Genomic DNA, 12,204 nt, shown 5'->3' on the forward strand with positions numbered 1-12,204 from the left:
CCCCAGATCAGTAGGTGCCCAATATGCTACTGGAGATCAGTGGAAAAATAACTCCAGAAAGAATGAAGGGATGGAGGTAAAGCAAAAACAATACCCAGTTGTGGATGTGACCAGTGATAGAAGCAAGGTCTGATGCTGTAAAGAGAAATATTGCATAGGAACCTGGAATGTCAGGTCCATGAATCAAGGCAAATTGGAAGTGGTCAAACAGGAGATGGCAAGGGTGAATATCGATATTCTAGGAATCAGAGAACTAAAATGGACCGGAATGGGTGAATTTAACTCATATGACCATTATATCTACTACTGTGGGCAGGAATCCTTCAGAAGAAATGGAGTAGCCATCATGGTTAACAAAAGAGTCCAAAATTCAGTACTTGGATGCAATCTCAAAAATGACAGAATGATCTCTGTGTGTTTACAAGGCAAACCATTCAATATCATGGTGATCCAAGTCTATGTCCCAACCAGTAATGCTGAAGAAGCTGAAGTTGAATCGTTCTATGAAGACCTATGAGATCTTTTAGAGCTAACACCCAAAAAAGATGTCCTTTTCATTATAAGGGACTGGAATGCAAAAGTAGGAAGTCAAGAAACACCTGGGGTAACAGGCAAATTTGGCCTTGGAATACGGAATGAAGCAAGGCAAAGGCTAATAGAGTTTTGCCAAGAGAACACACTGGTCATAGCAAACACCCTCTTCCAACAACACAAGAGAAGACTCTAAACATGGACATCACCAGGTGGTCAACACTGAAATCAAATTGATTATATTCTTTGCAGCCAAAGATGGAGAAGCTCTATACAGTCAGCAAAAACAAGACTGGGAGCTGACTGTGGCTCAGATCATGAACTTGTTATTGCCAAATTCAGATTTAAATTGAAGAAAGTAGGGAAAACCACTAAACCATTCAGGTATGACCTAAATCAAATCCCTTATGATTATACAGTGGAAGTAAGAAATATATTTAAGGGACTAGATCTGATATAGAGTGCTTGATGAACTATGGATGGAGGTTCTTGACATTGTACAGGAGACAGGGATCAAGACCATCCCCATGGAAAAGAAATGCAAAAATGCAAAATGGCTGTCTGAGGAGGCCTTACAAATAGCTGTGAAAAGAAGAGAAGCAAAAAGCAAAGGAGAAAAGGAAAGATATAAGCATCTGAATGCAGAGTTCCAAAGAATAGCAAGGAGCGATAAGAAAGTCCTCCTCAGCGATCAGTGCAAAGAAATAGAGGAAAACAACAGAATGGAAAAGACTAGAGATATCTTTAAGAAAATTAGAGATACCAAGGGAACATTTCATGCAAAGATGGGCTCGATAAGGGACAGAAATGGTATGGACCTAATAGAAGCAGAAGATATTAAGAAGAGGTGGCAGAAATACACAGAAGAACTGTACAAAAAAGATCTTCACAACCCAGATAATCATGATGGTGTGATCACTCACCTAGAGCTAGACATCCTGGAATGTGAAGTCAAGTGGGCCTTAGAAAGCATTACTACGAACGAAGCTAGTGGAGGTGATGGAATTGCAGTTGAGCTATTTCAAATCCTGAAAGATGATGCTGTGAAAGTGCTGCACTCAATATGCCAGCAAATTTGGAAAATTCAGCAGTGGCCACAGGACTGGAAAAGGTCAGTGTTCATTCCAATCCCAAAGAAAGGCAATGCCAAAGAATGCTCAAACAGCCATACAATTGCACTCATCTCACACGCTAGTAAAGTAATGCTCAAAATTCTCCAAGCCAGGCTTCAGCAATATGTGAACCGTGAACTTCCTGATGTTCAAGCTGGTTTTAGAAAAGGCAGGGGAACCAGAGATCAAATTGCCAACATCCACTGGATCATCGAAAAAGCAAGAGAGTTCCAGAAAAACATCTATTTCTGTTTTATTCACTATGCCAAAGCCTCTGACTGTGTGGATCACAAGAAAGTGTGGAAAATTCTGAAAGAGATGGGAATACCAGACCACCTGACCTACCTCTTGAGAAACATGTGTGCAGGTCAGGAAGCAACAGTTAGAACTGGACATGGAACAACAGACTGATTCCAAATAGGAAAAAGAGTATGTCAAGGCTATATATTGTCACCCTGCTCATTTAACTGGGGGAGAAGAAAAACTTCTAGATGTTCATTTAATTGGCTTTGGCCCACATTATAAACAGCTTATTTTATGTTGGGTATACCTTTCAACATTTCATGCAAAGATGGGCACGACATAGGACAGAAATGGTATGGACCTAAAAGAAGTAGAAGATATTAAGAAGAGGTGGCAAGAACACACAGAAGAACTATACAAAAAAGATCTTCATGACCCAGATAACCATGGTGGTATGATCATTCACTTAGAGCCAGGCATCCTGGAATGCGAAGTCAAGTGCATCACTACAAACAAAGCTAGTGGAGGTGATAGAATTCCAGTTGAGTTATTTCACATCCTAAAAGATGGTGCTGTGAAAGTGCTACACTCAATATGCCAGCAGTTTGGAAAACTCAGCAGTGGCCCCAGGACTGGAAAAGGTCAGCGTTCATTCCAATCCCAAAGAAAGGCAATGCCAAAGAATGTTCAAACCACTGTACATTTGTACTCATCTCATACACTAACAAAGCAATGTTCAAAATTCTCCAAGCCAGGCTTCAACAGTACCTGAGCCGTGAACTTCCAGATGTTCAAGCTGGATTTAGAAAAGACAGAAGAACCAGAGATCAAATTGCCAACATACATTGGATCATAGAAAAAGCAAGAGATTTCCAGAAAAACATCTACTTCTCATTTATTGACTATGTAAAAGCCTTTGACTCTGTGGGTCACAACAAACTGTGGAAAATTCTGAAAGAGATGGGAATACCGGACCACCTTACCTGCCTCCTAAGAAACCTGTATGCAGATCAAGAAGCAACCGTTAAAGCTGGACATGGGACAATGGACTGGTTCCAAATTGGGAAAAGAGTATGTCAAGGCTGTATATTGTTACCCTTCTTATTTAACTTATATGCAGAGTACATCATGAGAAACGCTGGGCTGGATGAAGCACAAGCTGTAATCAAGATTGCTGGGATAAATATCAATAACCTCAGATACACAGATGACACCATGCTTATGGCAGAAAGCAAAGAAGAACTAAAGAGGAGAGTAAAAAACTGGCCTAAAACTCAACATTAAAAAAATGAAGATCTTGGCATCCAGTCCCATCACTTCATGGCAAATAGATGGGGAAACAATGGAAACAGTGACAGACTATTTTTGGGGGGCTCCAAAATCACTGCAGATGGTGACTGCAACCATGAAATTAAAAGATGCTTGCTCCTTGGAAGAAAAGCTATCACCAACCTAGACAGCATATCAAAAAGCAGAGACAATACTTTACCAACAGAGCTAGTTGGTAAAGTCAAAGCTATCTATCAAAGCTATGGTTTTTCTAGTAGTCATTTATAGACGTGAGAGTTGGACTATAAATAAAGCTGAGAATGAAGAACTGATGCTTTTGAACTGTGGTGTTGGAGAAGACTCGTGAGAGTCCCTTGAACTGCACGGAGATCCAAACGGTCAATCCTAAGGGAAATCAGTCCTGAATATTCATTGGAAGGACTGATGCTGAGTCTGAAGTTCCAATACTTTGGTTACCAAAGAACTGACTCATTGGAAAAGTCCTGATGCTGGGAAAGACTGAAGGCAGGAGGAGAAGGGGATAACAGATGATGAGGTGGTTGGATAGCATCACCAACTAGATGGACATGAGTTTGAGCAAGCTCTGGGAGTTGGTGATGGACAGGGAAGCCTGGCCTGATGCAGTCCATGGGCTCGCAAAGCTCTGGACAAGACTGAACAACTGAACTGAACTGTTACTTTTCAAGCCCAGTTTTTTTGGTCTGTTTTGTCTTTATGGTAGTATTCAAAAGCCTTCTGAAGCTAAACTATTATTTATTACTTTTTTGAAACTGCTAAGTCAGCAAATAGACTAAGTAAAGAATAAGACAACTGTGAAAACACCTGCTAATTAACTCTTAATTATTTTCTACTCCTCTTGTGTTTAATCTCTAATTATGAGCTATGCTTATTACATTTTAGTCATGTAGAAAAATATTTTACTTTAAAAAATAAATTTATATGTTTCTATAATTATATACAATGTAAATATTTTAGATTATTTCAAGTGAGATCACTGAGCTTGTTCTATTGTTATTTACATCAGTTCTTCTCAAACCTTAATTTTCATAGGAATCATCTTAGAATCTTATTAAAATGCAGATTCTGCATTTCTAACAAATTTCCAGGTGTTACTAATGTCGCTAGTTCATGGGGCGCACTTTGAGTAGCACAGATTCAGGTAAAATAGACTAAATTGAAATGCATCAATTCAAATGAAATGCATCAATTCAAAAAATATCCTATTTTGGAGCTATTTAAAATAATGAGGTTAAAAATGGAGAAATCTGAAAGGTGTACTGTTTATATGAAAAAGCTAAAATGAAGAACTCAGTGTGATTTTTTCCCATCTAAATATTTATAAGTTCATTGGTTTCACAAAATTTATTTTTATCCTTAGCACAATTCTAGGAGGTAGACTCTCTGATAATCATGTTTCATCAGAATTAAAATTTCATTGATTGTAACATGCATCTTTATTTTTATGTACCATTAACCGCAAAACAAATGTGTCAATTAAACCCTATCACAATGCCTTCTTATTTATTAGAACTAGCACTTTGTACTTATTGAAATTATATTTCCTAGGCTTATTTAGACTTTTTTGGTCATACATTATGTTGTGCAACAGAAATGGAAAACATGAATGAAATAAATTGGTATTACTAAAACTTTTTCCCAAAGTCCATTTTTTCTGAATCATTGGCCTAATTGCTTACCATGAGAGGCCCTAGCCTTGCATTCTAGGTCCTAAGCAAACAAGTAACTGCTGTAATTTAGAGTGGTGTAACTCCAATCGGAGAAGGCAATGGCAACCCACTCCAGTACTCTTGCCTGGAAAATCCCATGGGCGGAGGAGCCTGGTAGGCTGCAGTCCATGGGGTCGCAAAGAATCGGACACGACTGAGAGACTTCAGTTTCACTTTTCACTTTAATGCATTGGAGAAGGCAATGGCAACCCACTCCAGTGTTCTTGCCTGGAGAATCCCAGGGACAGGGGAGCCTGGTGGGCTTCCATCTATGGGGTCACACAGAGTTGGACACGACTGAAGTGACTTAGCAGCAGCAGCAGCAGCAGCAGCAGCAGCAACTCCAATATTGAAGTTATAGCCATTATCTGCTAATTTTTCAAGAAAAATTCCAAATGCTTTATTTATACTTCATTTGGTTTATTGATGGTTGGCACATATCTTTCAGCTAAGGAATTATTCTATTTTTAGAGAGATGAATAAGACCAGGCCAACCAAGGCCTAGTCCAGAACTGTAAACCTTTATTAATATTTCCAATGAATTCTAAAAATCTACACCTGGATGAGCCACAGACTATTCTATCACAGTGATTTTCAAATTTCAGATGCTTCAGCATTATGCGTATTGCTTGTTATTAAAAAAAACAGAATGATAGGCTTATCTTCAGAGTTTCTGATTCAGCAAGTCCTGAAAATCTGCTTCTAAGAGGATAGAGGATATATTACAGATGACTCTGAGATTATTAAGCTTTCTTGATTAGCTATTAGGCCTCTTAAGCTTCTTATTTCTCCAAATTTTGCTTTTTTTCACAACTAATCAAATTCAATGATAGTTACTGCAATATATATACTGTGGTCATCAAATAGAATAATAAACATTTTCATGCAAATAAAGGTTTCTCCTTGTGAAATTGTTTTTCACGATTTCTTTTGAGTGATTATAGCTCTTTGCTTACATTTCCTCAGCATTTACAGAAATTCACAAGTGCTGTGATTCAGTTCCCACTGAATCATGATAAAAAGGAAAGCAAAACTGAAAGAACAACACTAAAATTCTAAAAATGGTGTTACCATATTTCTCTCAGGCTTTTGGAGGTAAAAGGATCTTCATCTCTCCTCATCAGGTGATACAAAGAAACAGGAAAATCTGATATGAAAGCTACCCTGTGCTTTCCTCAATAGAGTACTGAGCACAGGAAGTGAGGACCAAGAGAGATGGAAAGTCAGCTTAGCCATCTAAAGCAATGTGCTTAAACCTACTGGGAGCTGGGAGCCGAAGAAGACTCACCACTCACTCACCAGTGATCTCCAGTCATTCTTCTAAGAGGGTGGAAAGTAGGCTTTTGATGCCATCAAGATGATGTTAACTGCCTTGATTCTGCAAGATGGCCAAAATGGTAAATTAAGTAATTTAAAAAATTAAACAAGTTTTTCCTATGTGGCAGGAATTATGAATGATATTGGGATAAAATGAAGAGCAGCAAACCAACATACTTCTCATCCTCATGAAATCTATAGTCTAGCAGGACAAAAGAGATGTCAACACTTAATGGTAATGAGTGGTAATGTGGAATAAGGGGAAAAGCACAGGTTTTGGAGACAAACATACTTGGATTGGGTTTTTGTCTCCGTCACTTGTCAGGTGTTTAAGGTAGAATAGACTTTTCAAAAGGCTTTTCATACTGGCATGCTGAGAATAAAAACTCAGGGAAACAATAGAAGTTTCCAGATTCTCAAGGCTATTTTTCACTGTCACAAAAATAACAAGGCCAATTCCATTTTTTTTTGCAGGGGGTAGAACATTAATACAAAATGTCCAGATCACTCTGCCATTGTTTTCCATTTCTATGCACATCCTTCAAGTGGTTTTGACTTGAGTTGAAGATTTCATGACCAGATGAAAATTTTAGTCAAGAAGATATACATGATAATGTGTTAAAGAGCTGTTTAATACATAAAAATTTAACCATTTCATTATATTTTGTTTTTATTTTTATTTTGAAGAGGACAATTTTGAAAACTAACTGACAATAGGTCAAATTTAAAATTTTCAGAATTAACTACTAAAAATCTTAGAGTAACTCATTTTCTTCATAAATAATCAAGTAGAATTAATGTTTTTTTCACTTTATTCCTGCTTTTCTAAGTAGTTCAGAGCAATTTTGCATAAATGGGATGATTTACCTTCAAAACTTACTTAGAATACAACTAGGGAAATGCCATCATAATCTCAAGTTTGAATACATATAAAAAAGAGAGAAATTTATCCTGGACTAGACTTAGGTGCCCTAGTTCTTTCTAATTATCTTGCTCTCCTGCCAATGAAGGCTATTGGTTCAGCTAAAAATGAGATTTTTTTCCCCTGAAAGGCATTAACTGCCTTGATTCTTCAAGATGGCCAAAATGGTAAATTAAGTAATTAAAAAAATTAAACAAGTTTTTCCTATGTGGCAGGAATTATGAATGATATTGGGATAAAATGAAGAGCAGCAAACCAACATGCTTCTCATCCTCATGAAATCTATAGTCTAGAAGGACAAAAGAGATGTCAACTGATATTAGATCAGGAGATTAGAGGCAAGGCTGGACCAAAGATCTAATTTTGGACTCAATATAAATAGTAATTGAAGCTCTAGGTAAGAATGAGATTGGCTAGATGAGTATTCCTCAACACTTTATTGCATATTAGAGTAACTTAGGGAATTTAAAAAAATTCTGAAGCTTAGATTCTATCCTAGACCAATTAACTCAGGCCATCTCCTGGGTTTGCACTCCCATACTGGTATTTTAAAAGTTTCCCAGGTAATTGCTAATATGCAGCCAGAATCGAGAACCACTTGTCTAGAGAGGACAAGAGAGACACATAAAAAAGAACCTGTGGGAATGCATAAATTCCAGTTACTAATTAGATTCTTAAAAAAAAAAATCTCTTTTAAAGAGGAGTTGGCATATCAAGTTCCTAAGTGCTGAGGAAAATGATTTGATCTGCATATGTGTGTAATTTGGAGTTTTGATGACTTCCCTAAAGCATCAGGACGATAAACCATTCTTACAGCTTCCCAGAATCAGCATCGTTTTGACAGCTGTGGAATTGGCCCTGGGTGTGAACTTTGACCAATGAAAGAGTCAAAATAGACCTGGAAATAACATTTCTATGCTTGACCATTTCTGTTCTTCTACTACATAAAGATTTCTGGACTTATGTGTGTCTGATTATAATACATTATCTTCTGGTGTGTTTCCTCCTACCACACAATTCAGATTTTATACCGTGCACAAAAGGCTTTGGTAGGTTTTTATTTCAGGATTAATAGGTATTATTACATACGTCCAAAATCCACAGTGTAACATAATTCGTGTCTGAATTTAAATAACTCCATGTTCAATTTGGTAAGTATCTTTTATTTTAGTGTTTACCACTGTAATAAGTTCAGGAAGTGGAGAGGGAAAGAAGGGCCATCTGACCCCGCATTCTCAAGGAGCTTACCAAAATGATTAAACAGCAGATAAGTGCCACATGTTATAATAAATGTGTTAGAAGAGTTATAATGTATATGAAGAGGGTATTTTTCCCTGTGCTGTGGAAACAACTGTGTTCAGAGAAGGGCAGAGATGGAATGTCTATCTTTAACTTTGGGCTCGACAGAGGGCTTAAAACATTTCATCTCCTGAAACAGTATGACTTCCTTTCTTCTGCTGTGTGCCCATTTTGCTTAATCCAATTACAAAGAACCCTGACTATTGCCATCTAGGATCCTGTCATTTTGGTAAAGTGTTTCTTCAAACCATTCCTTCAAAAACAGAAAGATTCCCTAACTTGGGATTCTACTTCACGGAAGTACCAGCGCACTGTGTGGTTTATATGTTTTTCTAAATTGCTTTTCTCTCAATAGTAGGTCATGACATTTTTCTAACTAAATGCGATCACCACCTTTGCTTTGAGTTGTGAGTGGGCAGGATCCAGGTGTCAGGCAAACTGAAGGACAAAGCCAGAGCCCTAATAGATGGCTGAGCCTGGCATTCATAGTATAAATTGGGCAGGAAAATCCATCTCTTTGTCAACCTTACCAGGCATCAGGCTCAGTGCTTTTTACTTATTGTACCATCAAGTACTCTCATGATTCCTATTGAAAAGGCCCTCTTAAACTCCATCTTAAGCATGAGAAGTAAAATACCATAAAGAATAAGGTCCCATAAATTCTTCATTGCAAAGCTTAGATTTAAATCCAAGTCTGAGTCCAGAGTACCTCATACATCCTACAGTCAAAATATGTGTCAATTCAATATCTAGAAATCTAATCTGGGGATAGGAGACAGGATCCATAGCTGGAATTTGTGTTGCAATCTCAGCAAAGTGTGGGTGTTGTAAAACCCAACAGATATGGGCAGACAACTCTATACAATTAGTGTATGCCTGTCTTCTATTTAAAACACAAATATATTTTCCCCTGACAAATGAAAAACTTCTTTTTAATACTATCCTTTCACTCAAATATTTCAGAAAAAAAAAAAAAGGACAGACACATATATCCTAGTCATATAACACTTGGTAAACATGGTGCTCTTGGCTTAGCACTAGGGATAATATAACTTCAGGCACAGAAAAGAGAAATTTTCAAAAAATAATGACACATCTCTAAAGTTGAATGAAGAATGATAAAATGTTTTCCTAAATAATTATTTTTGTGGTAACTCAAGGAGTCAACTTGCCTGGAGAATTCCATGGACAGAGAAGCCTGGCAGACCACAGTCCATGGGTTTGCAAAAAATTGGATATGACTAAGTGACTAGCATACACAGTCTAAAGAATATTCACATGGAACTCAATGCATTCCTCACTAACAAGGACATGATTATGAAGGAAGATTGTCTTTATAGTAATCAGTCAGTATTTTACTACTCCTCAAATCTTGAGCATTTCAGTGATTATTTTAGCTTTGTTTCAAACACTAAATCATATATTGGCATTTTCCGTGGTGGTGATTAGAGTATATTTCATCATCAATAAACACAGCCTAGATAAGTTACAAAATTCTGGGACCTATTAGGTCTAATGTAAACAGAATGATTTTGGTTATATCAGCCTTCATAATCATGTCCTTGTTAGTGAGGAATGCATTGAGTTCTATGTGAATATTCTTTTTTATTTTATTTTATTTTTAAACTTTACAATATTGTATTGGTTTTGCCAAATATCGAAATGAATCCGCCACAGGTATACCTGTGTTCCCCATCCTGAACCCTCCTCCCTCCTCCCTCCCCATAATGAATATTTTTTAGACTATGTGTGATAGTCGCTTAGTCACATCCAAGTTTTTGCAAATCTGTGGACTGTGGTCTGCCAGGCTTCTCTGTCCATGGAATTCTCCAGGCAAGAATACCATTTGTATTTGTAGGTTGCCATTCCGTTCTCCAGGGGATCTTCCCCATCTAGGGACTGAACCTGGGTCTCCTGCATCACAGGCAGATTCTTTACCATTTGAACCACTAGGGGAAGCCCAGAGTAAGATTTTATTTGAGAAAAAGAAAATCTATAGTAAAAAAACAAAACAAAAAAACCTCAGAAACTCACTAATATAGATTATACTGATACTTCCTCAGATCATGACAGTATTTCTTTTTCTTTTTCTTTTTTCTGGGTATAGGGTACTTTTATTGATGGTACATGACAAGGCAGGTCTCTCTAAGCCCCTCCCCTTCCTTAGGGCTTTGGGGATGGAAACATGTGGAGGTCAGAAGATTCTCAGTGTGGTGGAGGAGCGAGGTGGGGAAGGACTCCCCAGAAGCTGAGGAACTCTCTCTTCCTCTCGTGCTCCTGCTGGGGCTGGGGGTCTGGGGACCTTACTCCTTGGAGGCCATGTGGACCGTGAGGTCCACCACCCTGTTGCTGTAGCCGAATTCGTTGTCGTACTAGGAAATGAGCTTGACAAAGTGGTCGTTGAGGGCAATGCCAGCCCCAGCATCGAAGGTAGAAGAGTGAGTGTCGCTGTTGAAGTCGCAGAAGACAACCTGGTCCTCAGTGTAGCCTAGAATGCCCTTGAGAGGGCCCTCTGATGCATGCTTCACCACCTTCTTGATCTCATCATACTTGGCAGGTTTCTCCAGGCAGCAGGTCAGATCCACAGTGGACACTTTGGGGGTAGGGATGCGGAAGGCCATGCCAGTGAGCTTCCCGTTGAGCTCAGGGATGACCTTTCACATGGCCTTGGCAGCTCCAGTAGAAGCAGGGATAATGTTCTGGGCAACCCCTCGGCCATCATGCCACAGCTTCCTGGAGGGGCCATCCACAGTCTTCTGGGTGACAGTGATGGCATGGACAGTGGTCATAAGTCCCTCCATGATGCCAAAGTGGTCATGGATGACCTTGGCCAGGGGGGCCAAACAGTTTGTGGTGCAGGAGGCATCACTGACAATCTTGAGGGTGTTGTTATACTTCTCGTGGTTCAAGCCCATCACAAACATGGGGGCATAGGCAGAAGGCACAGAGATGATGACTCTCTTGGTGCCACCCTTCAAGTGAGCCCCAGCCTTCCCCATGGTAGTGAAGACCCCAGTGGACTCCATCACGTACTCAGCACCAGCATCACCCCACTTGATGCTGGCAGGATCTCACTCCTGGAAGATGGTGATGGCCTTTCCATTGATGATGAGCTTCCCGTTCTCTGCCTTGACTGTGCTGTGGAACTTGCTGTGGGTGGAATCATACTGGAACATGTAGATCATGTAGTGAAGGTCAATGAATGGGTCACTGATGGTGACGATGTCCACCTTGCCAGAATTAAAAGCAGCCCCGGTGACCAGGCACCCGATGCGGCCAAACCCTTTCACTCCGACCTTCACCATCTTGTCTCAGGGATGCAGCTGGCACAGCACGGAAGTTACGGCTATCTGTCGAACGGGCAGGAGCAGAGAGCCCGTAACAGTATTTAATTGTAGTATTTCATGTAGTATTTTATATTCATATAGCATCTCATGTGTCATTTATATGCATGATGTACTCTGCATAAAAGTTAAATAAGTAAGGTGACATTATACTGTCATGACATATTCCTTTTCCAATTTGGAAACAAACAGTCTGTTGTTTCACGTCCGGTTCTAGCTGTTGCTTCTTGACCTGCATGCAGATTTCTCAGGAGGCAGGTAAGATGGTCTGGTATTCCCATCTCTTTAAGAATTTTCCACAGTTTGTTGTGATCCACACAGTCAAAGACTTTAGCATAGTCAATGAAGCAAAAGTAGATATTTTTCTGGAATTCTCTTGCTTTTTCTATGATTCAATGGATGTTGGCAGTTTGATCCCT

General features: G+C 39.0%; 1 pseudogene; it reads right to left on the reverse strand.

Moving 5' to 3' along the window:
- Positions 1 to 10,707: 10,707 nt before the first annotated feature.
- On the reverse strand, positions 10,708 to 11,812 carry LOC133248833 (glyceraldehyde-3-phosphate dehydrogenase-like; annotated as a pseudogene).
- Between the last annotated feature and the right edge of the window lie 392 nt (positions 11,813 to 12,204).

Source organism: Bos javanicus, chromosome 5 (assembly GCF_032452875.1).
Source record: "Bos javanicus breed banteng chromosome 5, ARS-OSU_banteng_1.0, whole genome shotgun sequence".
NCBI lineage: Eukaryota > Metazoa > Chordata > Mammalia > Artiodactyla > Bovidae > Bos > Bos javanicus.